We start from the raw sequence: 27,309 nt of genomic DNA on the forward strand, positions 1-27,309 counted from the left end.
TTTATTTCGCCGTGGAATGCAGCTAGGGGATGCAATCTTTGATCAGGATATGGAAAATTCTCATTTCATGCTGTTAATCGCGTTAGCTATTCAAAGATAAGCATTTAACTCTTTCGATGATCAGTATGGGGTTATTTATTACTGTCCGAGTCAGCTCCCTCACCATGGTATCCTTTCCTACATTCAGAGGCACGGTACCTCAAATTAAAAGTTTTAATTGACTTTTACAATACAGAATTTAGAATAGTTAACCTAAATTAATAAAGTAAAATCATTATTATTGGAGCAAATGAAGAAACAAATATCTTTACCTGGAGATGTTTTTGCTCTTTTGTTATAGCTGGGTTCGTGGTGGTGGTGGGGGGAACTCTAATTTGCACCAGTAATCAGGCTCCAAATTAGGACTGGGTGAAAAGTGATAAACATATACCATATGAGTCTGGGAAAGGAGGAAGTGTCGGAAAATGTATATTTTGGTGATGTTAGAGACAGTTTACCAATTTTGCTGCGCACTTGAGGAGGTGGCTGTGCTTAAACTCCTGGTGGTGGTTCTAGGGAATCCCCAAATTGCCCTCACCAACGATTGTGCTACTCGGGAGCCTGACTTTCTCACAGAGTACTGTTGCTGATAAGCACAGTAGCTGCACTACTCAGATACACACTTTCACACTTGCACAGAAAACTCACAATGCTACCTACACATGGCTCACCTGAACCGTTCCTCTGTTTTCCACTGACCAGTCCTTGATGGTTCTCACTTACAATTCTGGTGATTGTCAGGGTAGAGTGGGGGGCGTGCACACGTTTTTTCGAGGTGACTGTTATCTGTAGTGAGTATTTGCCATTGGACGTCCACCATACTAGCATAACAACGTGGCCATGTTCAAAATAAGCAAAGACTAATCCATCATGGATGATTTCCAACCCTCCTCTTCCTGTCAGGTTTTTCCTATCTCGGAACCATATAAGTAGCCAGCAATGTGTGCCTATTCCAACTCACATTATCCAATCATCTCCCCTGAGCCACTGTCTTCATCAATCTAGGATCTGTTTTATGCTCCAGTCCTTCCTATTCTTTATTACACACTATGCTCTGTTCCAAGTGCATCAAGACTTTAGTAGTCTAATTTCATTCATGGTGACACTTATGGAAGCTTCTAGAATACCTTTCTAGTCCAGCATTTACAACCCTGAAGATGAGATTCACATTTTGCAAATCCAGTCCAGTTGTACAGGTTGAAGATAATAAAAAACGAAACAAAGAAAAGACTTACCAGCCACGCCGCTCCGCTCCGCAGACGGCTGTCTCGCTGCTCCTCTCGTTGTTGTCAGGCCGGAAGGGGATGAGCCATCAGAGTCTAGGCTCCACACCCAATCCAGACTCTGCTCTCACATAACAGCAGCACCTGGATTGGTCTGAGCGGCCTCGTTTGCCGCTCAGATGGTGCATTGGAGCCTGTGCCTTTTCTCTAATCTGGCTGTTGGAGAAACATAATTGAGCATGTGTGCCTGGGCAGGCTGGGACGACAGGCCAAGCACACATGCCCACTTATGAGTGCACTCTACTCCTCCTGAAATGCCTAGCCCTGCCCCACCCTATAGTCATTGTGGGGCTCAGACAGACAGCATGCATGAAATGACAATAACTTTGCTATTGTCATTTTATTTACTGTCTGCTGATGCGGGCAGTGGGGCGATGCTCCTTCACCATTACGGAGGGGCCGCACATGAGTGCGAATCAGTAACCTGAATTTGTTTAAGTAAATTCACAGACCTCAGCGCTATACTCGATGTTCGTGTGTCTACATGTCACAGGTATAACTCAATCTAGTCACCTTTCTCAACCTACCTGCCATTTTGTTTGTTTCTGCTATTTCTTTCACTCTGCTTGTAGTGATGTCCTTGTGAATGGGTCACTTCTCCTTAACATTGTTAAACTAACAATATGCTTACAATTGATAAGTTCCTTGCAGAGGCTTGACTCCACACTATTCTATTTTATTTAACTAACCCTTACAATGTATACACTAGTACACTGATATTTCTTTCTCAATCAGAAATTATTTTCCCATTAGGACCTTGAATTTTCAAAACCACTAGAGCAGCTTTGTAGGTCACGAACTGCATTTTACTTTTCGTCTTGAAAACTATTTTCTTTTCTGACTATCACGGACGCCTACATTTTTTAATTTCTCCCTCTTGGGCATAGTTAACCACTGTTATTTTAACTTTAGTGAGACTGCATTCATAGGTGTTGGGTGATGTTGTCTCTTTCAGAGATAACCTTTTTCAACATTGTATGTGATACAAGGATTTTGCTTAAGATCCTTTGGAGGAAGTTAGAAGTTCAGCAGGATATTGCCTTGATGATGATTTCAGAACTTTCTGAAGTATCAAGAGACGAACCCTGTACTTCAGGCATGAAAATCCTAGAAATATACAACACAGAGCAACATACTTGTGAACTTTAACTATCATTAAGTGGGCCCCGTTCACTTGTCTCACACTTTTTCCTGAGCTCATTAAACATAAAAGTGTGGGGCTCTTCGCTCTCATGCCACACTCTTCATCAGCGGTTCGAGTAGCATCAGCACGCTGCTTGCAATAGGAATGCACCCAAGCATTGGCAAACGCGTCTGTTAGGCACAGCCCGTGCAGGGCGTTATACCGGGGCAGTAACGTCAGGCGGGGGAGGGTCAGAGTGGGGGGTTGTAAAATGCGGGATATGGACCATTACAGGTAAGTACCGAAAAATAAAAAAAACGAATTTCGTTACCTGCGCTGCATCGCTGACTGTGATGCAGCGCGGGCAACAAAATTCGTTTTTTTTCTTTTCGGTACTTACCTGTAATGGTCCATATCCCGCATTTTACAAACCCCCAACCTGACCCTCCCCCACCTGACGTCACCGCCCCAGTATAACGCCCTGCACGGGCCGTGCCTGGCGTCTGTGGCCTCAACCTCTGTACAAAGCGATACAAAAGGGGATGATGGACGGAGCGTTTGTATAAATCAAACACTCACCCCCAGTCAACTGATCTGGGTTTAATCCATCACCATTCTTTAGTTCACTCAGCCACCCCAGTTCAGACATGGCTATATGCAAATCAGTCTGACCCTGTGCCTTATGGGAACAGTCCAGCCCGAACTGCCAAGCCATGTCTTCCCTGGACCGGAAACAAGCATCCTGGTACTGGTTTCGGATTCATAATCCTCATCAGCCAGGCTATCTTGAATCCAGTGGCCGAGTGAACAAGGGACTCACGTCTGAGCATACCCTGCCACACTTAGGGCGAACAAAGCGATACAAAAGGGGTTGATGGACGGAGCGTTTGTATAAATCAAACACTCACCCCCAGCCAACTGATCTGGGTTTAATCCATCACCATTCTTTAGTTCACTCAGCCACCCCAGTTCAGACATGGCTATATGCAAATCAGTCTGACCCTGTGCCTTATGGGAACAGTCCAGCCCGAACTGCCAAGCCATGTCTTCCCTGGACCGGAAACAAGCATCCTGGGACCGGTTTCGGATTCATAATCCTCATCAGCCAGGCTATCTTGAATCCAGTGGCCGAGTGAACAAGAGACTCACGTCTGAGCATACCCTGCCACACTTAGGGCGAACAAAGCGATACAAAAGGGGATGATGGACGGAGCGTTTGTATAAATCAAACACTCACCCCCAGTCAACTGATCTGGGTTTAATCCATCACCATTCTTTAGTTCACTCAGCCACCCCAGTTCAGACATGGCTATATGCAAATCAGTCTGACCCTGTGCCTTATGGGAACAGTCCAGCCCGAACTGCCAAGCCATGTCTTCCCTGGACCGGAAACAAGCATCCTGGGACCGGTTTCGGATTCATAATCCTCGTCAGCCAGGCTATCTTGAATCCAGTGGCCGAGTGAACAAGGGACTCACATCTGAGCATACCCTGCCACACTTAGGGCGAACAAAGCGATACAAAAGGGGTTGATGGACGGAGCGTTTGTATAAATCAAACACTCACCCCCAGCCAACTGATCTGGGTTTAATCCATCACCATTCTTTAGTTCACTCAGCCACCCCAGTTCAGACATGGCTATATGCAAATCAGTCTGACCCTGTGCCTTATGGGAACAGTCCAGCCCGAACTGCCAAGCCATGTCTTCCCTGGACCGGAAACAAGCATCCTGGGACTGGTTTCGGATTCATAATCCTCATCAGCCAGGCTATCTTGAATCCAGTGGCCGAGTGAACAAGGGACTCACGTCTGAGCATACCCTGCCACACTTAGGGCGAACAAAGCGATACAAAAGGGGTTGATGGACGGAGCGTTTGTATAAATCAAACACTCACCCCCAGCCAACTGATCTGGGTTTAATCCATCACCATTCTTTAGTTCACTCAGCCACCCCAGTTCAGACATGGCTATATGCAAATCAGTCTGACCCTGTGCCTTATGGGAACAGTCCAGCCCGAACTGCCAAGCCATGTCTTCCCTGGACCGGAAACAAGCATCCTGGGACCGGTTTCGGATTCATAATCCTCATCAGCCAGGCTATCATGAATCCAGTGGCCGAGTGAACAAGAGACTCACGTCTGAGCATACCCTGCCACACTTAGGGCGAACAAAGCGATACAAAAGGGGATGATGGACGGAGCGTTTGTATAAATCAAACACTCACCCCCAGTCAACTGATCTGGGTTTAATCCATCACCATTCTTTAGTTCACTCAGCCACCCCAGTTCAGACATGGCTATATGCAAATCAGTCTGACCCTGTGCCTTATGGGAACAGTCCAGCCCGAACTGCCAAGCCATGTCTTCCCTGGACCGGAAACAAGCATCCTGGGACCGGTTTCGGATTCATAATCCTCGTCAGCCAGGCTATCTTGAATCCAGTGGCCGAGTGAACAAGGGACTCACATCTGAGCATACCCTGCCACACTTAGGGCGAACAAAGCGATACAAAAGGGGATGATGGATGGAGCGTTTGTATAAATCAAACACTCACCCCCAGTCAACTGATCTGGGTTTAATCCATCACCATTCTTTAGTTCACTCAGCCACCCCAGTTCAGACATGGCTATATGCAAATCAGTCTGACCCTGTGCCTTATGGGAACAGTCCAGCCCGAACTGCCAAGCCATGTCTTCCCTGGACCGGAAACAAGCATCCTGGGACCGGTTTCGGATTCATAATCCTCATCAGCCAGGCTATCTTGAATCCAGTGGCCGAGTGAACAAGGGACTCACGTCTGAGCATGCCCGGAAGCTAGTTTCCTTTCCAGTGAAGAATTGGCTTGGTAGTTTGGTCTGCCCTGTTCCCATGATGCCCTGGGCCAGGGACAGACTAATTTGCATATAGCCAGGTTCTGAACTGGGATGGTGCAGTGAGCTAAAAAACGGTGATGGATCAAGCCCTGATCTGTTGACTGGGTAGGAGTGTTCTGATTAACTCAGATACTCTGTCCATCACCACCCCCTTTTGAAATTATTTTGGCCACCACAAGTGTGGAAGGGTATGCTCAGACGTGAGTCCCTTGCTCACTGCACCATCAGGATTCAAGCAAGCCGGGCCGAAGACGGCTGTAATGCCAGAAACCGGTCCCCGGAAGCTTGTTTCCTTTCCAGTGAAGAATTGGCTTGGTAGTTTGGTCTGCCCTGTTCCCATGATGCCCTGGGCCAGGGACAGACTAATTTGCATATAGCCAGGTTCTGAACTGGGATGGTGCAGTGAGCTAAAAAACGGTGATGGATCAAGCCCTGATCTGTTGACTGGGTAGGAGTGTTCTGATTAACTCAGATACTCTGTCCATCACCACCCCCTTTTGAAATTATTTTGGCCACCACAAGTGTGGAAGGGTATGCTCAGACGTGAGTCCCTTGCTCACTGCACCATCAGGATTCAAGCAAGCCGGGCCGAAGACGGCTGTAATGCCAGAAACCGGTCCCCGGAAGCTTGTTTCCTTTCCAGTGAAGAATTGGCTTGGTAGTTTGGTCTGCCCTGTTCCCATGATGCCCTGGGCCAGGGACAGACTAATTTGCATATATCCAGGTTCTGAACTGGGATGGTGCAGTGAGCTAAAAAACGGTGATGGATCAAGCCCTGATCTGTTGACTGGGTAGGAGTGTTCTGATTAACTCAGATACTCTGTCCCTCACCACCCCCTTTTGAAATTATTTTGGCCACCACAAGTGTGGAAGGGTATGCTCAGACGTGAGTCCCTTGCTCACTGCACCATCAGGATTCAAGCAAGCCGGGCCGAAGACGGCTGTAATGCCAGAAACCGGTCCCCGGAAGCTTGTTTCCTTTCCAGTGAAGAATTGGCTTGGTAGTTTGGTCTGCCCTGTTCCCATGATGCCCTGGGCCAGGGACAGACTAATTTGCATATAGCCAGGTTCTGAACTGGGATGGTGCAGTGAGCTAAAAAACGGTGATGGATCAAGCCCTGATCTGTTGACTGGGTAGGAGTGTTCTGATTAACTCAGATACTCTGTCCATCACCACCCCCTTTTGAAATTATTTTGGCCACCACAAGTGTGGAAGGGTATGCTCAGACGTGAGTCCCTTGCTCACTGCACCATCAGGATTCAAGCAAGCCGGGCCGAAGACGGCTGTAATGCCAGAAACCGGTCCCCTGAAGCTTGTTTCCTTTCCAGTGAAGAATTGGCTTGGTAGTTTGGTCTGCCCTGTTCCCATGATGCCCTGGGCCAGGGACAGACTAATTTGCATATAGCCAGGTTCTGAACTGGGATGGTGCAGTGAGCTAAAAAACGGTGATGGATCAAGCCCTGATCTGTTGACTGGGTAGGAGTGTTCTGATTAACTCAGATACTCTGTCCATCACCACCCCCTTTTGAAATTATTTTGGCCACCACAAGTGTGGAAGGGTATGCTCAGACGTGAGTCCCTTGCTCACTGCACCATCAGGATTCAAGCAAGCCGGGCCGAAGACGGCTGTAATGCCAGAAACCGGTCCCCGGAAGCTTGTTTCCTTTCCAGTGAAAAATTGGCTTGGTAGTTTGGTCTGCCCTGTTCCCATGATAATTACAAAAAGGGGGTGGTGATGGATCAAGCCCTGATCTTTGGACTGGGTAAGAGTGGTCTGCTTAATTCAGACACTCTGTTCATCACCACCCCCTTTTCTGAATCATTTTGTCCACCATAAGCGTGGAAGGGTATACTCAGATGTGAGTCCCTTGCTCATTGCACCATCAGGATTCAAGCAAGCCAGGCCGACGAGGCTGAAATGCCAGAAACCGGTCCCCGGTAGCTTGTTTCCTTCCCAGTATAAGAATTGGCTTGGTAGTTTGGTTTGCCCTGTTCCCATCATGCACTGGGACAGGAACAGACTAATTTGCATGTAGCCAGGTTCTGAGCTGGGATGGTGCAGTGAGCTAAAAAACGGTGATGGATCAAGCCCTGATCTTTGGACTGGGTAAGAGTGGTCTGCTTAATTCAGACACTCTGTTCATCACCACCTCCTTTTCTGAATCATTTTGTCCACCATAAGCGTGGAAGGGTATACTCAGATGTGAGTCCCTTGCTCATTGCACCATCAGGATTCAAGCAAGCCGGGCCGACGAGGCTGAAATGCCAGAAACCGGTCCCCGGTAGCTTGTTTCCTTCCCAGTATAAGAATTGGCTTGGTAGTTTGGTTTGCCCTGTTCCCATCATGCACTGGGACAGGAACAGACTAATTTGCATGTAGCCAGGTTCTGAGCTGGGATGGTGCAGTGAGCTAAAAAACGGTGATGGATCAAGCCCTGATCTTTGGACTGGGTAAGAGTGGTCTGCTTAATTCAGACACTCTGTTCATCACCACCCCCTTTTCTGAATCTGTTCCCATGATGCCCTGGGCCAGGGACAGACTAATTTGCATATAGCCAGGTTCTGAACTGGGATGGTGCAGTGAGCTAAAAAACGGTGATGGATCAAGCCCTGATCTGTTGACTGGGTAGGAGTGTTCTGATTAACTCAGATACTCTGTCCATCACCACCCCCTTTTGAAATTATTTCAACCTCTGTACAGGCATAAAACACACTTGTGCGCCTAAACTCCTTGCTTCACACCAGTCTTTTTGAACATACTCACCAACAATAACAGACGCGCGTTGCTTCCTCTCACTGAGTTGCCTGGAGAAGCATGTGTTTCACAGTGCGTCCCACCGGAATGGGTGGACCTGAGATCTTCTACACTGCCTACTGTTCTGCAAGCAACATTACAGCAAATACATACTCTGCTATGCCATTTAGTGGACCTAACCTTCTCTTCTATTAGACTTATGAAAGTGATTTAAAGATAACTTCAGCCTTCACTACACAGTGACAGGCACACCAGGGTACATTAACTTGTGTCAATTATCTACATTCCAATTACGTCATACTGTGTTAGACAGATTTCCTCATTCTATTGTATTTACTTTACAAGCCATTGGTTTGTGTGGTTGTATTATACATCCATTGCACAGCATATTCCAATGGAGAGTCATCAGCCAGCCATTGCGCCAACAACCTTTTCCTCGCAACATGGCCTGCCTCTCATTGAGTGGGAGGATTGATTGATTTTTAGAGCCAAAACGTACTCTTACTCAGCGCTCAATGAAAAGAGGGACAACATGTGCTTAAATGCCTCCCAGTGGATCCTCAACTAATTCCAGTCCTAACCTGTACAAAGAGGCTAAAATGAGGCAAATATAAAATAAGATTTTCTACATTTGTTAATGTGATTATGACTGGACACATGGTATATACAACAGGAGTCACTGATAAACCCAGGGGAACCAGGAATGTGATGGGACACAAGTTTTATGCCTAGCCACGAAAACCTGGTGAGTCAGTCGACAAATCTCTCTGTAGTCAGACTCCAGGAATTTCCCATAAAATGTCAGTTTGGAACCATGGAAGATGAGTTGATCAAAGATCAGCTTATTGTACAGTGTGCAAGCAAACAAAAGCAAGAATAGACATGGGAGCTAGCAACCCCATAGCTATTTTAGCTATTCCCATAGGTAAAATGTTGGAGGAATTTGCAGTCTCCCTGAAAGAAAGAGAATAGAGCTTAGCAAAGTATTGGATGTAGCAATTACCAAATAAAGACAGCAAATGGTATAAATGTTGTTGCCAAGAAATGATTTCCTCATGCCACGGGAAAGTAAAGCAAACTAAACAAAACCTTTAAGTCTGGGGGGCATCTCCAACAGTAAAAGGAGGACACAGACTGTAGTATATTTGGATGCTTTATCAATGTCCAGGTTAGAACAATTGTTTTGCTATTGGAAGGGATTGTGGAAAATGCAGCAGAAGAAGGTATTTTGCTCACCTTTAAATTGATGGGAACACAAGTTGAGTGGCAATGGTGGACAATGAAGATAATTAAATTCTGGAGAGGGTTCTAAGTATCAAAAGTGAGGTGGGAAAGTTGGGAAGAAAGAACAGGCCTAAGGATGAATTGGAAATTGGAAGACAAATGGTGTCACCCATTGTGGATTCAGGCTGTTTGTACACAATATTATCCTTAAACCGGTTTGAGAGACAATGGCCTGCAGGTGAGTTTAAAGAAAAAAACACTAGTTTGAAAGGATATCAGGGCAGGGAAGTTGATGTTGTGGGGGACATGAGGACCAATATCAAACGAAAGTCTCTATTTCTAAGGAAAAGCTGTCAATTCTGAGGTAGTTACATCAGCATGACTTGCATATTAGTCAACCCTTGAGCTCAACACCAATTGATGGTAGTGGAGGGTACTAACCTGGAGGAAATCATTGACAATGCAAAGGGTGTCTTATATGTGAAATTATGTTCTGTCAAGGGGTGTGTTCATAAGATTGTTTTCAAACAAGGGGCGATCCCTGTGAGTCACACAATGTGTGGAGTCCCTATGATTGTAGGATGATCCGTAAATATTAAAACAAATGATGAAATATGGTGTCATTGAGCCAGTTGAGGTAACTGAATGGATCTCTCCAGCGGTCATTATAAAAAAAACATGATGGGCGTCTTACTTTTTGTGTTTATCTGCGCTCCCTAAACCAGAATATCGTGATGAATTTCTTCACTCTCCCAAACAAAAAGGTCCTAATGCTTAAGCATGGTGAGTACTTCTAGAAATTAGATGTGAGGAGTGCTTACCATCAAATTAAAGTACATTCTGATTAGAAAGCACTGATGGGTCCTATCACCCCAGACGGTGTATTTGAGCTCACCATGTTACCTTTTGGGTTTGGTTCCACTGCCAGTGTCTTTCAGCGTATGACAAGTGAGATCTTGGGAGTGGAAGAGAGTGCTATTTTTTTCTAGGACTTTTTTCTGGTCTGTGTGAAAAGCGTTGACATCCATAGTATGAAGCTGAAAAGAGCTCTAGACAAATTGGCTGCAGTTGGTGTGACCTTCCGAAGACAGAAATGCAGATTCCTTGAAAGGGTAGTTGAGTACTTGGGATATTCAATTTCAGGTCATAGCGTTAGGCCAAGTTTGGACCTCATCAGTGCAATTATAAATGTTGCTATCCCCATTAATAAGGACCAGCTTCTGTCTTTCATGGGCCTAGTGTAATACCGCATGAAATTTGTTAAACTTTTCAGACACAACCTAAAATCTGTGTCTTGCTGAATAAATGGAAATATTCTTATGGGAGGAAATGCAACAGAAAGCCTGATGTAGGCATACTAAATCCGTTTGATATTCATAAAATTACTTTTGTGACAGTAGGCACCAGCCCAAATGGTTTGGGAGTGTTTTATCACAGATGCATGGTGGAAAGGAGAAGACAGTAGCTTTTGTGTCCAGAGTTCTTTCTGCAGCTAAATGTAGCTACTCAGTCAGAAAGAGAGGCTCTGGCAGCAGTGTGGGGGCACTGAGTAATTAGGGCATATGTAATGGCCATTACTATATTTCTGAGAACAGATCACAAGACTAGAAACTTTTGAAGTCGAGTGGGTCAAACAATGGTTTGGCAAAACTGGTTAGGTAGCCACCCGATTGCATTGGTTTAATTGTAATTTTGTATACTTTACCAGCTCAAAGAAAAAGGTGGCTGATTGTTTATCTAGGTAGCCAAATAACAAAGAATCCACTTATGAACTAGAGATGCTAGAGATGGTTGCCACAGTGTGTGATTCCACTGAAGCCTTTAGCAAGAGGTCTCAAGAGAAGTTTGGTAAGACTGTTTGATAGAGGCAAAGAGTTTATTAACAAAGGAATCCAGAAGGGAGAGTGATGTCTCAGTAAATGCAAACTGAACTGGGACGGCAAAGTGAGCTAAAGAGCGATGATGATCTGAACTGGGGTGGTGAAATGAGCTAAAGAATGATGATAATCTGAAGTGGGGTGGTGAAGTGAGCTAAAGAACGATGGTTGATGTAACTCACATCTGTGATTGGGGGGAGTGTCTGAAAAGTTTCACCGTTCTGTCTTTGACAGGGTATACCAAATGTGGGCTGATTAGGGGTGTTTCTCCAAAACCAGTCCCGGGATGCTTGTTTCTGGTACAGGGAAGACCTGGCTTGGCAGTTCGGGCTGAACTGTTCCCACGAGGAACAGGGTCAAGACTGATTTGCATATGGCTGGTCCTGAACTGGAATGGCAAAGTGAGTTAAATAACGATGATGGATTCAACCCAGATCTGTGTCTGAAAATTCTCAATGCTCCGTCCATCATCTCCTTGTGTTTGCTTCAGTGAATGCTAAGCCATTTTTTATATTAGATGAACTGTTGACATGCAAACACTTTGTCATGGTGCATCAAGAGAGATTTGTACCCCTAATTTAAGTAAGAGGCTTTAGACCATTAAGGCTGTTGGAAATTTGTCTTTCTTGCAGGATCATCCAAAATGTTTGCCTCCTTTTACTGAACCTGTTTTTGCTCGCCATTAGGACTCTGCACACTTTACCCCTGCTCAACAGAGATACAGTATGTGTTATTATATAAATTGTAAATTGATACTTGTATAGCGCACTACTCACCCGCAAGGGTCTCAAGGCGCTTGTACGAATACCGCTGAGGAACCCATCCTGGCTTTCCCTGTGAGGTGTCCACTCCTGGGCACCCGCAAGGTGGAGGCCAGGCATCCTTAGCGTTGTGGGGGCTGTTGTGGAGATTAAGCAAGCTATTGCCCAGAGTTGCAGAGTGGGACTCCATGATTGGAATAGGCACCGAGGCGAGAATTATCAGGTCCGTGGAATTTGTGAGCCCAAGACCCGCCGAGGCAGGGAATTGAACCCTGGTCCCGGGCTAGACCTCTGCATCAGGGTCTGCCGCTCTAACCATTGAGCCACACTTCTCCATATACCCCTAATATCTGGTAGTACATACAACCAGTGCCTGTATATTAAATGCTACTAGTGGCCAGCAGCATGTGTTGTGCCATCCACTAGAGCAGCACTGTAATGCATGGCTCCAGGTGTGCCACTGTAGCCTGGGTGTGCAGTTTTAAACAGTCATTTGGATTTGGCAATATAAACCTTTTGAACTTCCTTTTTTAATACTTACAAATCACCCCCAAGGTAGGTCTTAAAAGCCTATTAAAATGGGTGCATGGTATGTAAAAAGTATGACATGTATATTTATGCTTTACATGTCCTGGCAGTGAAAAACCTCCTAAGTCATTTTTCACTGTGGCAAGGATGGCTCTCCCATAGGTTAACACTGGTGTAAACTATGACTTTTAATAAATGCTAAATTCAGTTTGGGAATAGTTAGAAAAATGGTTCAAGGACTCCTTTTATTAAGAATTTAAAATCCAACTTAAACGTCAAGTCAAATTTAATATTGCTATTTTGGAAATTACACTTTTAGAAAGTTGTCATTTTCCATCACCTGGACCACAGGTGGCCTCCATGTGCTGAAATATGTATTGCTCCCAGACAGTGGACAAAGGACTCTGGGTGTGGGAGGGGGAATCCTCAGTTGATAGGATGGTCTGGGGACTGTGCCCAGCCACTTTCTGAAGTTCAAACGATGTGTAGCTTGTCCCTGGCATATGAAACACACACATAGGTCTGCCTCCCCTTTGTTGCTCTAGCCAGGCTTGAACCAAACCCAGTGGAAGTAGAGGAACTGACCAGCAATGGTTTAGGAGGTGAACAAATGCTGGCCCTCCACTTTCAGGCTGGCAGTGTGCATCGAAGTGGACCCCACAGACCAGTCACCTCAGACCACTCCTGGACCTGTGAAGATCACGAGAAGGACAGCCCTGCTGTCTGAATCTTGAAGGAAGACTGTGCCTACTTGCCTTGAACCCAAGACTGTACAAGTGACTCTAAAGGTCAGTTAGCTGACCTTGTGTTTGAGCTATATGGAGACACAAGCTTTCAGAGGTCTCTCTCCCTGCACCTACCCAATTAATCAGTTCAAATCAGACCTGTCCGGGTACCTGCTGTTGGCCTCTGTGGGAATGAATCCTAACACCAAGTGGTGCCCTGCAGGTACTAGCCCCTTGGCGGGAGTTAAAGTTCTTCCAGCTGCAAAAGCAGGGAAGCAGAATTTTTTGGCCAACTTTTCTTCCAAAGAATCAGAGGGAGACTGGGACCGCTGTCAAGCTAAGCCGACGATGTTGAATCGCTGGTTGGATTCAGCTTACTGGTTTGCCTCACTGAAGGAGACCTGACTTTCAGAAAAGTTTCAAAGTCTGAACATAGAGGACTTCACCAGGACCTCGGCAGAACAGACCCTTCAACTTTAATGCCTTCCTGGGCGCAGACTTTGGACTCTGCTTGCTTGGAGCTTTCCAACCTTGGCGACAATTGCACCATGACCACAGGTTTAAGCACCCGACTTTGTCAAGTCCTCAGAGACATTTGAAGGCATGGGCAAAGTAGGCTCTGGCCCAGGGCTCTTTGATAGAGCCAGTTCTGCACTGCAGAGTCTTGCCCTGATTACCTTGAATAATTCTTAAACAGATTGTTTTAAATACTGTTTTCCTTTAATTTATTTTTAATATGGGTGATGTGTGGGAGTCTATTACAGACATTCTGCAGAGAAAATTTGTGTTCATGTTTCATGCAACATCCATTAAAAAAGTTTCTTTTAGATGAAAACAGGACCTTGCATATGAGAAATGGGAGGGTGTCACAGAGAATATTTGCAGTATTATTAATGCTCTGCTACAATATCGAAAACACATGTCACTGCCACTAAATATATTAGATGTAAACACATTTAGAATTTGAATTAGTGTGCCTGTGCACTGTCAGTGACCTGGTCAAAGAGAGTATGAAAGGGCTGAAATCATAAATCCAAAGCTGTTCTGAACAGGGCCCCCCAAAATTAGTTTGACCCACGGCCCCCAAAATCCTTAAGATGTCCCTGCGAGCTCTGTGTAGGATCCACCTTGCCCTGCTGACATGCAGCACAAAAACTCAGAAAAAACACCTGGCCAATAAAAGCATCTCAACAAGTACTCTTCTGTCTTTTCACTTCCCTAATGACCCCCTCTCCGATTTGTCCATGAGCTAAGTGCAGAACCTGTTCCCTAAAGGGCAAAGGTACCAACAGCTGTGAGACTGTTTAATTGGGTTTCTTTAACTTTCGATACAACAAACCCTTGGACCACATGAAAGTTGGGTCCTACCTGACCATACTCTTCTTCAACTGCTTGAACTCAAGCCCATTCCAGATTAGGATCCTCCTTTTGTGCGGTCCTAAAGCTGCAGGATACAACCAGCCCCCCATCAGTAGGAGAAGAAACAGAGGCAGAAGGGACATTAGTTCCACTAGTAAGAACAACCTGTCTGTTGTGCAGCCGCCCTTCCCAAGAGGACAATTTAGTTTTATACCTACCACTTAGTATCTCCTCATGGAAAAAAGTAGCCTCCTCCCACCATATAGTTTCCTGTCTCGCTCTTATGGCCTCTGATAAGAGATGAGTGAATCCAACACAGTTAATACCTAGAATCATTTACTCTACCAGTTCTGGCATTCCCCCCACTCGTATGTGTTCCTGGTTCCAGTTAAACTCCACTAGAGCCAGGGGGTATGATTTACCATATCCGTGTACACAAGTGATCATCACCTCTTCACCAGACAGCCACTGCCCTGATTTCACTCTGTCTGCGCTTATCACTGAATGACGGCAACAAGGGTCAATCAGGACTTTCGTAAGAATCTGATTGCCTTGTATCCACTTGTGCTGTTTCTCAGCCCGAGTCCTGCCCATAGCACCTGTCCCTGTAGATAACCTACATCCATTGGTTCTGCTGTGGAATCCTTTTGTGGACAGTTTCTTACAATGTGTCCTCACTCCCCTCAGTGTTAGCATTGGCGTCTGTTTCCTGCCTCTCTACTGGGAAACCGAGGTGTTGGCCTACTCTCTAGGGAGGGTCTAGGTGATGTGGATGGGGAGGAGAACCTCCAACGTAGGAATACTGGTGTAAGCATTCTAGGTGGAGATGGCGTTACTTCAGAAGGTCAGGATTGTGTGGCTCTAAGATCAATAGCCCTATGATAGGCACATGCTAAATCAATAGTCGAACTAACAGTATTGTTTGGAAGTTGTTTGATCCAGGCCCCGGTAGGGTTTGGGAGAGTATCTAAGTACTGTTACAAATATATTTTATCTAGGACCTCCTCCATGGTGGCTACGAAGGGTAGTAGCCAGCAATTGCCGAGATCTTGTACCCGATAGAACAGGGCCCTTAGATTATCACGGGAATTCCACATCTCTTTACCGGAATTTAGATTGATAATATTCACTATCGTTTCCTAGCCATTCCAAAATGATCCTTTTAATCCCTGAGTAAGGGGTTACACCAGTCGGGCTTGCAGGATGCTCTTCTGGCACAGGCGGGGGTCATAACCAATTATCAAATCATACAAGACACAGCCATTCAGAGATTAATGGATACAATAGCCAATACAAGGGTTCACCCTAACATACCAAACATAAGTTTCAACAAGGGGAGGATCTGGATTTCTTCTTCACCAACTTTGAGTGAGTGGCTAACACTGTGTTTCATTGCTGAATTTTATTAGCTGCGTGTGCATGCTTAGGAATGAGGCAAAGCATTACAGTTCCTCTGATGCCTCCTCTCTTCAAGAGGCTGTTTAGGAGGATGTAGTGGTTGACAGTATCGAAAGCGGATGATAGGTCCAGGAGGACTAGGGGCCATACCTGTCCATGATCGAGTGCTTTGTGGAGATCCTTTACGATGTTAAGAATGCCCGTTTCTGTACTGCAGCCTTTCCTAAAGTCTGACTGGAAGGTATCATATAAGTTGCATTTTTTAATGTGGATGTTGAGTTGAGTGCAAACACATTTTTCAATGGTTGCCACCTGTATTGAATGTGGCTATCCTCAGCATCTCAGTTTGAGTCGTTTTAGGGTTCACTCCTCAATCTGTCAATCGTGTTTCTCATTCTGTATTGCTGCTGCTATGAGGATGTGGCTGGGTGGCCTGGTTTCCATACCCATGCTACATCGTTGTAGCAGAATATGGGTCTAGCATAGCATGATGTAGTGGTCTTACAGGGGTGCATCCATGGTGATGTACTCCAGAGCGGTTTGTTGGTGTTGTTTTCCACTCTCTCCATCTCTTCATTCCCAACACTTTCAGGAACATTTATCACCTGCTTTTTACTGGAGGCATTTTAGATTTTCCACTGATTTACATTCACCTCTTCTACTTGTTATCAGGTTTTATTATCCACCTGTGAAATGTTTGCATGTGATAAATTACTGATACGATAATTAATGCACAAGGACCACAGACATGCAGAGGCATATTTGCCAACAAGTTGTGCAGCAAGTCACCTTGCTGCGCTGCGTGACAGAAAGTGCAGGGATGCACTTCTGTCTTTTCCCAGCAGTGGCACAAAATGTGCCTAGTGCCAGGGTGCAAGGGTGCCTGTGTTGTAAGCAGCATTGTTTTGGTGCTGGATGGGACACATTCCTGAACAAAGAAAATCCTCTGAGGCATTTTCCTCTTTCTATGTGTGCCCCAGAATGCAGCACACATAGAAAGAGGAACGAATGGGGTGAAATAGAGATACTTCTCCTAGTCAGGCCTCCCCTGGGGATGCCTACCAGTTTTAACGCATTCCCAAGTCTACTACTTATGGTAAATCTGGGAATGTGCCAACATCCATGGGTGTTACGTGGGAACACCCACGCACCACCCATGGAACACCTCCCTGTGGCACTGGGTTGTGCTACCCTGGATTTATCAAGCCACTCAAGTTGGCACAAAAGCCTGTTGTGCGGCACAAAAGATATGCAACTCATTGATAAATATGTCTGCAGTATTTAGTGCATGTGATAAACATTGCATGTGGCTTTTAATTTTTGATCAGAAGGTCAGTAAATGCATGCACTAGTTACCCTGGCATGTGCCTAACTCATAATCAAACCAATAGTGTGAGGTTATTGTAGTAAACTACTTCTTAGCTCTTCCCACTACACTGCTCAGTTAAAATGTATGATGACATCATAGAATGCCTGGGTGCCAGTGTGTGTCTGGAATGTCAGTTGGTGAAACCAGGCTGAGCAGCAGGAGCCTGCTCCTGGTGGGGCTGTGCTTTTATCATCTATCTTCTCCTACTCTCCTATCCTGGAACCAAGGTACAATAAAGGATAACCTAACTGTACAGCTGGACTCTGTATCATCCTTTTACCACAGTTACCAACAGTACTTTAATGGTCAGTCTCTTCCTTTGACTTGAGACGATGGTTGATTTTTATAGTATTTACAAAAACTTAAAGTTTGCACACAGACACACCAAATTGAAAACATAGGTTTTTTATATTCTTCACACCCAATTTACGAACTTGCATCAAGTTTTTGTAGTGTTTTAAGTGTATACATAGTGTTAAAATCCTCTGGAAATATTTGGGATATGCACAGAGTTAAGACTTTGTTGATGTTCAACACATTTTCACTGGTCACTCTTTTGTCCTTCTCTGGGAAAACCCATGTTCCCAATTCTAGCCTGAAAATTTCTGTGTCATAAAATCCACCACGCAAGTAGATTTTTCAACATCGTAAGCACAATATACAATCATGAAGTTCCACTATTCTTGATTTTATGATTCAGTCATTGCCGTTCCGTCCATAACTGTAAATGAATTTGTTAGCACCTAGGTGTGCAAAACTGTTAGCAAATTGGATGCGCATAAAGAATTATATGTGATTCATCATAGAATCCTTTTGTTTGTTTTTGACCACAATGTCAACAGGTCCAGAAAAGGTCAAATGTGAACATGGACCAACGGGCATAAGAAGATCCGGTTTACAAGAAGATCAGTATAACAAGAATAACTATGTGAAATTGCTGGTGGTTAAAGATGTTGATAGTTTTTTTAATCATTTAGTTTTTGCTATTGCCAATTGTATTTAATAAATAACATTTTGTACCATAACTGTACCATATACCATAAATAGGTTTGTTTACCATACAATTCCACTGACCCAGCAAGTCAGACGTTTTTTGTGGGGCCTGGTCAAAATCGTGCCCGTACCAGCATCTGGCACCATCTAGTGGTTGTAGCTGTGCTAGCTTCCTCATCATTAGTAAACAGGGGAGGCTTGCTTCAAACTCTTTAAGTAGATTGCAGCAAGAGTGCAGGGTGCTAAAAAGGAGAGTGGGGGCTGGTGAATAATACTCCTTCTAAACTCCTCTTTTGATAACTCTTCCTCTGAGAGATTTTACAACAGACAAATTCAAATACTGGTGACACCAGTCTATTTACATGATTAAGACAATATTGTTGACAAATTCAGCTACCACTGGGAATAATATGCTCACTGATATGGCTTCAGAACCAAGGCTTTAACAACATTCATCCGGTAAACCCTTCCAAACATTAAGGGGTTCCTTACGATGTTGGGCAGAAAGCTTCCACCCGACACCGACTTGGAATCGAGACTGACCGACTCGCGGTCGGCAGGTCCGCTCACCGCATTATGATGCGACCAAACACTGTTCGGTCGGATTCCAATTGTTTCCTATGAGAGCTCGTATTACGCCCAACAACCGGCTGTAACACAGGCTCCTATGGGTAAAGGGGGTGTGTGTGTGTGTAAAACCCTGCACCCTTTTGCAGGCACTCCATGGTGCCTGCCACACAGTGCAGGGTTTTGCAAGGGGTCCCTTAGCTACCCCCTTGGCCCCCAACCGGAGGCCGCAGGATGAAGGGGGCCCTGCTAGGGGCCCCAAAGTCACTTTCCAACAGCATTTTCGTGTTGGACAGACCAATGCGGAAAGGCTGTTGGAAATCAACATTGTAATGCCGAGGACGGAAACGCTGTCCATAGGGGTGTAGAATGCAGTTCCGACCGACACGAATACTCTGAGAGCCGGACGGAACCGATTCAGAATGACCGCGCGGTTTACCTTCTAACCGTGAACATTGTAATTGGTCGGGCGGATTGTAAACTGGCTAAGTCAATCGGAAGGGATCCGACAGGCTCGAGAAGATTCTGACTGTTGGGAGGAGGGTTTCTGCCTGAAATCGTAATCGACCCCTAAGTAGTGAAGGAGGCTTTTCAACTGCGTAGAAGCTATCTCCTGGAATACTTTACGCCCCAAGATTCAAAGCAACCCAGCTTCTCAACCCGAAGAAACCATAAGACTAAACATGGTTAAGGAGTACCTTCAGTGACAATATCATGTGTCTGGACTATTCAGTACTCATATCTCCATTTGTAGTGTCCCATGATTATTTTCTTTCTAGCTGATTTCCTCTCTCTCGATCTCCTTACAAGCTCATTCTTTGGGTAAGTTCTGGTCATTTCACAGACTCTCTCTGCATCAAGCAGCGCTGTGCCAATCACATAAACAAATCTCGTAAAATTCAACAAGGCCATTCCAATCTTGTGTGTGAGGATGGCTCTTATCAGACACAAACTTAAAAATAGAAGAGTATAATAAGTTTGATATATGCAAACACACAAAATGGTTTTGTTTTCATTGTCTGCTTTTGAAATACAGGAAATCGCATACTTAGAATTAATGCACTCATTTGCAGCTGTACATGAAAGCATTAGGGGTGGACTGAGAAACTAAAAACTGCAATGCATCAAAATGCAAAGCAGCTGTGTCATTCTGGAGGGATGAATTTTAAACTGCTATAACAAGTGATGAGTGTTAAACAGAAGTACTGCACGAATGCGTTTCCAGATAAGACTTGGATTTAAATTTTCATAGACAATATTTTGAGGAACGGTTGGTAAAAATGCATAATCTGAAAATGTAAAGCGGCAAATTACTGTGAAAATACTACAGCTACAGATGTTGCTGCAGGCTTCCTTAGATAAGGTCAGCAAACAAAGCAGTGAAGAGGAAATCTTAAAACTGCAGGAGCTGTCCTTAATGAAACAGAAATAGAATGAATCTATTAAAGTGGAAAGAAGGATTTGTAAACTGCAAGAAAATTAACACCTTCAAGAAGAAGTAAATTAGTAAAAATTGTGCGTTTTACCTGTACATTGTGCAAGCCCTGTCTGAAAGAGAACGTAAATAGAAAACTGATCGCTTCACTGGAGTAAAACATGTTCATCCTCAAACTTCAAGTACTTCGTTACAAGTAGAGTGCAGTGGTATTACCACATGTTTTTCCACAGTAATACCACCCTGCATCAGTACAAATGATACCGGTACTCTTACCTGTTAGTGGCATAACCAGACCAGGTTTACTACCCCATTTTCTGGTCAACAAATGATAATGTCAGATTTCATTCCAAAAATAAGAATCTGCAGTTTTTGGAGGTGCCGATTCGTCTTACTTTTCCTGAAAAAAACACTTTGGTAGATTTCGTGGAATTGTAAATATTTCTCTATGGGATGTAGGTGAATGAATTTCTTCAAAATTGCATCCATTTGATAAAGTCATATATGGTCCAGTGCATAATGTTGCTAAACCAACAACTGTTACATTTTTACTATATATGCTTCTTAGCCTGTGATCTAAGGATCCCTGGAGGTTCTTGAGGCCTACTGAGGGATCGCAACTGTTTTACAAAATTAAAATGAATAAAGTGTATGCAAATAAAATGTGAAACTTTTTCTATATTTTATTGTTAATTTGAGCATTTGTTTGCGGCATACTTGTTTTGTTTATATTTTTGTGTATTGTTTTGAGGTTCAAATCATAGAAATTGTGAGGCCAGGTTTTCCCAGCTTCCAATAATGACTCAGTGGGGGTCACCAGATTCCAGTAATGAGTTACAGACGTGATAAGACTAAGAACCACTGTAGACAATCCACAGGTGTTGGGTTAGAGCTGACAGGCTTCCATCAGGAAATCCTGAAGTACTCCTAAATTTTTTGCAAATGACATAAAATGAGTGAAAACAAGCACCTTGCAGAAGTACTCATGTCTTGCGAATAGGGCCACTCATTACGAATTCCCATAAAATAAAGCCAAAAAGACTATGCTGGGTCTGATGGGCAGTTGACTTGTGTAACTACTTCAGGGATTTGTGTTTAACTCCTTGTTCACAATCTCAGCAGGTCCACTCAACGTTCTTCCTCTCGATGTCCACTGAGTGGGGCAGCAATAAGCATCAGACAAATACCTAACACCAAAAAGCACTTGGGTGAGTGTGAGCTTTACACATAAACATATTATGTGGCCGCGCCTCTGTGACAGACAGTTATTTCCCAAAAAGAAAAATGAGGTAATTTTAAGCGGCATGACAACATTGTCCACTAATACCCACACCAACTGATGAAGGGTCGAGATCAGATGAATAGAATACTGGGAAGAGCTCAGGTATCTGGCGAACGTCTGGTGGACGTGGAAAATAAACACCAACATTCTGCTAACCAGAACAATTGTCATAAAACAATACCTGCGTTTCCTATCCCCCTTCTGTGTTATTCTGGCTTTGACATTGTAAGCAAGAGACATTGGCTGTTGGAGTTTGGTTTCGGGTGGACCAGCCGGGGAAGCCTGACCAGGCAATATAAACTTCACATTCCCTCTCCCCTTCAATAAAGCCTTAGAAGATGAATTGTCTTTGGATTACTTACGTTTTTTCATTTTGAAGAAAGCGTCAGCCTGGTTTGACTCTCTCTTACTGGCAGTGACCCAGAGCGTAATAAATCTCTGACCAGTCCAGCAGTACCTTGTACTTCACTTGGACTTTAAGAAGAATTAAGTTTTACATAGTTACCTCTTCATTTGGAGCAAATTTGATGCATTTTTGGAATTCCTGGAGAAAACCTGAAAATCTGTAACAAACATACAATACATATTTATTATTTTCAGAAATGTAAAAAGTGTATATTTCTGCATGTGGAAATTTGACTCAGTGGTTGCATTGGACCAGAAAATCTTTTTCAAACATTTTTCTCGCCATATATAAATCCCCTCTCTTGTGTCCCCCTTATAGAGGTGGTGCAAAATTTAAATTCCTACTCAAAATACACATTTATTACTGCCCTTGATAGGAGCAAACGATCGAATATTTTTAAGGTGGGACAGCACCTGTAAATTTTGGATGATTATCTATAAACCACCACTCATGAACTTTTGAAGGTAGAACTGTTCCTGGGTCAAAGAGCACCCAACGCAGAACACCTGTTGGTACCCCTTAAACCCTCAAATCTCACCCCTATTGTGATTAATCCTTTCCACTCTCATTTTTTTGTGTTTGGCATATATTTCTTCATACTACCCAAAAGAAGAAGACGAGCAAGCTGATGGTACTGATGGTACTGACTTGAAAAAAATCACTTTAAATGTGGCTCCGACCATCATGCTTTTCCATTTTACACTGTTTCCTTTGTTTTTTACACAGTGCACTAGTCTTGCATGGCCCCAGTTTTGAAGACCTAATATGGATATTCCATAAATGCAGATTTGCAGAGACTGCATCTTCGCCACACTCTCCAATCTCTAAGTTTGTGTGCGAGCATCACTGCTGCTCTACTGACTGACAGGGTCACATCAGTTTCTTACCCTCCCTTATGCATTTAAGTAGTGTGCTGATGACTGCTGCTGGATGCCCTGTTTCCAATAAGCTATGAACCTCCCTTACGGGCCTTATTATTCTAGAGTTACCACAGTTTAAAGTTGGAGTTGGAAATTGACCATAAATCTGAGCTTCCCAGTCCTAACCTTTGAGTTTGTGGGTATAGAGTAGGCCCACGTGCACGTGGGCGCTATGACCAGCAAACTATCTCAACAGTGTTGGCCATTTTCAAGTTAAAGGCAGTGAATTGTGATATTCTGTGAGAATGCAATTTAGGTGAAAACCCAACTCCAACAACAGTAATCCCCTGTACCAACTTTCACTTTGGGAGAAGTTTGGCACACACGTGCTCCACCTCAATTGTGTCACAGTAACTGGACAATGGGCACACGATTAACTAGACAATGGTCACCAGATCTCAACCATTCTTTGACTTGAGACAGTATCCCCTAGCACTCTGAAATCATTGGGAACTATTCACACACTGCACGTTGTAGTACATTTAATATGTTTTTCTGTATTGGCATTTATCTTCCATCAGAATATTTCCGGTAAACCATGGGCTCAAGATATTTCAGTATGCTGATGATACTCTACAGTATCTTGAGGTCTCCAAAATCAAAATAATGTTGACTGTGACATAAACAACCTATTCTTCATCCAAATATGAATGAGAATCATCCAAAAAAAGTTAAGTCAATCTAGCCAGAATCTATACCCGTTGCCATCGACAAAGGCCAGGTCTAAGACTAGATTACACACATGCAAGTGTTTAACCCCCAGTTTGGTATAGTACTTTGCTTATCTGGGTTAAGCAAGGCATGTGGCTCCTTTTATTATTTTCCTATCGTTTATGACTGAGAGGGTGCCAGGGCTGTGCGTCCTGTCAGGAGTCACTGATGAGGCTTTCACAAAAGAGTGTGAATTCCACATTGGAGCTTAATTGAAAATCACTAGCTGGGCCCCTTCTCCAGAATAGTCTTGGGGATGTCAAAGAGATCTGGGGACCTTTCCGACCAAACTAAGTCACCCTCAGGAAAGTGTTTCACTCTTAGGCCTTTAGGTGGGCCTAGTGATGCTGCCTTGAGGTCTCCCTGCTGCTGACTGGTGACCATCTGCAGGTAGAATAGATGAATAGTGGGATAACTAAATGCACTCAGGGAAAGTCTAGGTTACTCCTAGTCCCAGCATAGCGTTGGAAGTAAGGTTTTCACATCAAGACATTATATACATTCTAATTGCCTTAGAAGCTCTGATGAGTAAGAGGGATCTACCATTCTCAGAAAAATGTATGCCTCAGGAAGTGCAAAGAGCGTGTATAGATTCATAGAAGGTTCCTCGGCTTCTCTGATTTGCACAAGTACCCCACTGGGTCTTAGAATGGCTTATGTGGTTGTAAGTGAATAGATGCCCGACAGAGTCTGAGTACTATAATATGTTTACTATACTGTAATATAGTAAGGTGGGTGAGATTCCATTAGTGAAAACAGGTCCAACCTTGGGGTCTTAGCTTCATTATGGCTGCAAATGAGTAATGCATGAGTAGAAATACCAATCACATTTCATGCTCAGTATGCTGCAAAATGAAAGTAAAGCAAATAGAATGAATTCATTGAAGTTCTCATGAAACCGAAGAGGAAATAAAACAGAGACTGCTACCAGCAGACCTACTATCAAGAGGATTTTAGCAGTGAAAAAGTCTGTGTGGTCAGAGAAATCTATGTAGACTGAAGTTCGTACCAGAATGTAGCCACTCTGTGTCCAAAAAAGGTAAATGGCTGCCAATTAACTTTATAGTATTTGGCTACTTTGTCTTGGATTCACAGTGCTTGAGTTCAACAGTGTTTTGGTGGAACATAAAGTTCACCGGTAAGCCAGATGGTCATGTGGATCACGATGTAAAATTGTTTAAAGGTTTACTAAACAAATCATACAGTGCACACACATTCCAGAATGCGCATATTGTTCTGGATTTAAATGTACTAAGTTAGAAGATAGAGAACGATTTTCGAGCTGTGTAGAGAGCAATTTCACCTGTTCCCAACTCAGGTGTATGTGAAGGCAATGCTTTGCTTTAGTACTGATCCGTCCATCAAACCTCACATGACAAAGAAAATTAAAAAAACTGCTTACCAACTATCTCATTCTCTCTCTCTTTCTCCTTCCTCCACAATGTCAAACCATGGCTTTGTGAAGCATGTTAAGAACTACTATGTAAGCCTTTGTCACCTCCTATACGAAAGGTCGTCGCCCATTTCTTATAGAACTCCCAGACTGAACACTAGCACCAAGAGAGACGACACTTCTCAGAGCTGCACACCTCACCAATAGTTTCAAGAAATTCAGCCACATATGACCCAGCCTTAAAGATGCCCGCTTATAGCCACATCCATCTCACATAATCTTCAGGGCCTATACAAAGAACTAACAAGATCTGCCCAAGATCTGCCAGAGCAGTTGAACATCTCTGAGATACCAAGTAGTGCAACAAGCCAGCACATCAGCAGATTGGAGGAACAAAGGTCATGAAAGGAAAAATCCAGAGGCAAGTACTCTTGATCTTGGAGGCCAGTATATAGAACATCATAAACCCCAAAAAATCTGATTTACCCCTGCGATCCTGCAGTTCAGGAGAGATCAGAAAACACATAGCTTCAAGGAGCTACTAACCAACCACTTCCCACAGAGTGATAAAAAACGTCATCCCCGAACTTTGTGTATGTACATGATTTTCAGTTGTTTCACATCCCGATTATTTGCCCTGATCCCTCAATGTACAGCACTCGGTTGTTCTCTGCTAGCAACACTCAGCATTAATACTAACATAACCATTCAAGATGGAGCTGGGACTACTAATGTCACAACGGAGGTAAACGTGAGATTTAATCCATTTGTAATTTGTCATTCTCCATTGAACATAGTCTATTACAGACCAAAGAATACCTATCCTTCTTCTGTTAAATGTTCAGTACAATAATTACTCAGAAACAAAATGTAATTTGCATTTTAACTAAAATGTCGTAAATCCTTAAACATTAATAAAATACTGCCCATAGAAAACGACAATAAAATTTGCAATAGTAATTATGCGTGAAGCCAGGGCATTACATACTGAGAAATTGCAAGCCCTTGCTTGTTATTATCCTGAAATAAACTGACATACAGTGTGAAAAAATGCCTATTATTTTTATCCAACACATATTGACTGATGTTTATGGACTGTGCTTTTATTGATTTTCGGAAACATTGCAGAACATATTTTGAGAACTCTTTTTGTCTCTTTTTGTGATGTTTCATCTTCCTCTTTCTGTGGGTGATTTATAGTTGCTGGATTGTAATTGGTATTCGCTGTGCTTTTGGCAGAGACATTACTTTCCTGAATCCACACATCTCCATTTAACACGCTGTTAGCTATTTTGTGCTCAGTGAACTGTAGCTGTAGATATTTTCCTATCACTGTGGTATAACCTTTCTGATCCTAGGACATAATTCATAATGTTCTGGAAGTAGCAATCAAGCTCTCCCAATTGTTATGATGTTAAAGACATTCAGAAGGCTAGAGGAGAAACCGCAAAAGACCATTTTGTTAGTATGGTGAAGTCTCCATTTATGGATATGTTTATTGCACTATGAAGATGGTAAATGAAAAAAATACGCGAATTGCGGTGATTTACAGGAATAATAAAACTATATCCACTGTTACACAACATTTTTACTCCAAGCAAATATTAAATTGTGCAGGCTTGCACAATCTAAAGAAAAAGTAAATGTATATACACGATATTATTGTGAAATCATCGGTAATGCCCTCAAAGTGACGTCTGTGCCTATCGAGGCTGCACGTTTTCCAAACACATTGCGAATTCAAATATCCCTATTTGATATCTGGTATGCTTTTACTGTTGTAGATTGAGCATTTTCGTCAAAAACTGGCCATAGAGTTACACATTTCAGCATCCTATAAAGGTTAAATCTTTACTGGAATCAAGAGAGGATTCAAAATGGTGGTCTGCTTAAATAGAATACTGTGAAATCGCTATTCACGTTTCAATTTGTTGGCTGTATTTTCTATAGAGATGCACACATCTGAATAAAAGCTTCAGAAAATTGGTAACAGGACAAAATATAAAGAGAAACAAATATGAAAATATATGCACGAGGAGAATTAAGCACACATTAAATACACATATAGGACATAGAGATAGATAGATAGATAGATAGATAGATAGATAGATAGATAGATAGATAGATAGATAGATAGATAGATAGATAGATAGATAGATAGATACATAGATAGATGGATAGACAGATAGAGTGATAGATAGATAGATAGATAGATAGATAGATAGATAGATAGATAGATAGATAGATAGATAGATAGATAGATAGATAGATAGATAGATAGATAGATA

The sequence above is a fragment of the Lissotriton helveticus genome, chromosome 10, assembly GCF_964261635.1.
Source record: "Lissotriton helveticus chromosome 10, aLisHel1.1, whole genome shotgun sequence".
Classification (NCBI taxonomy): Eukaryota; Metazoa; Chordata; class Amphibia; order Caudata; family Salamandridae; genus Lissotriton; species Lissotriton helveticus.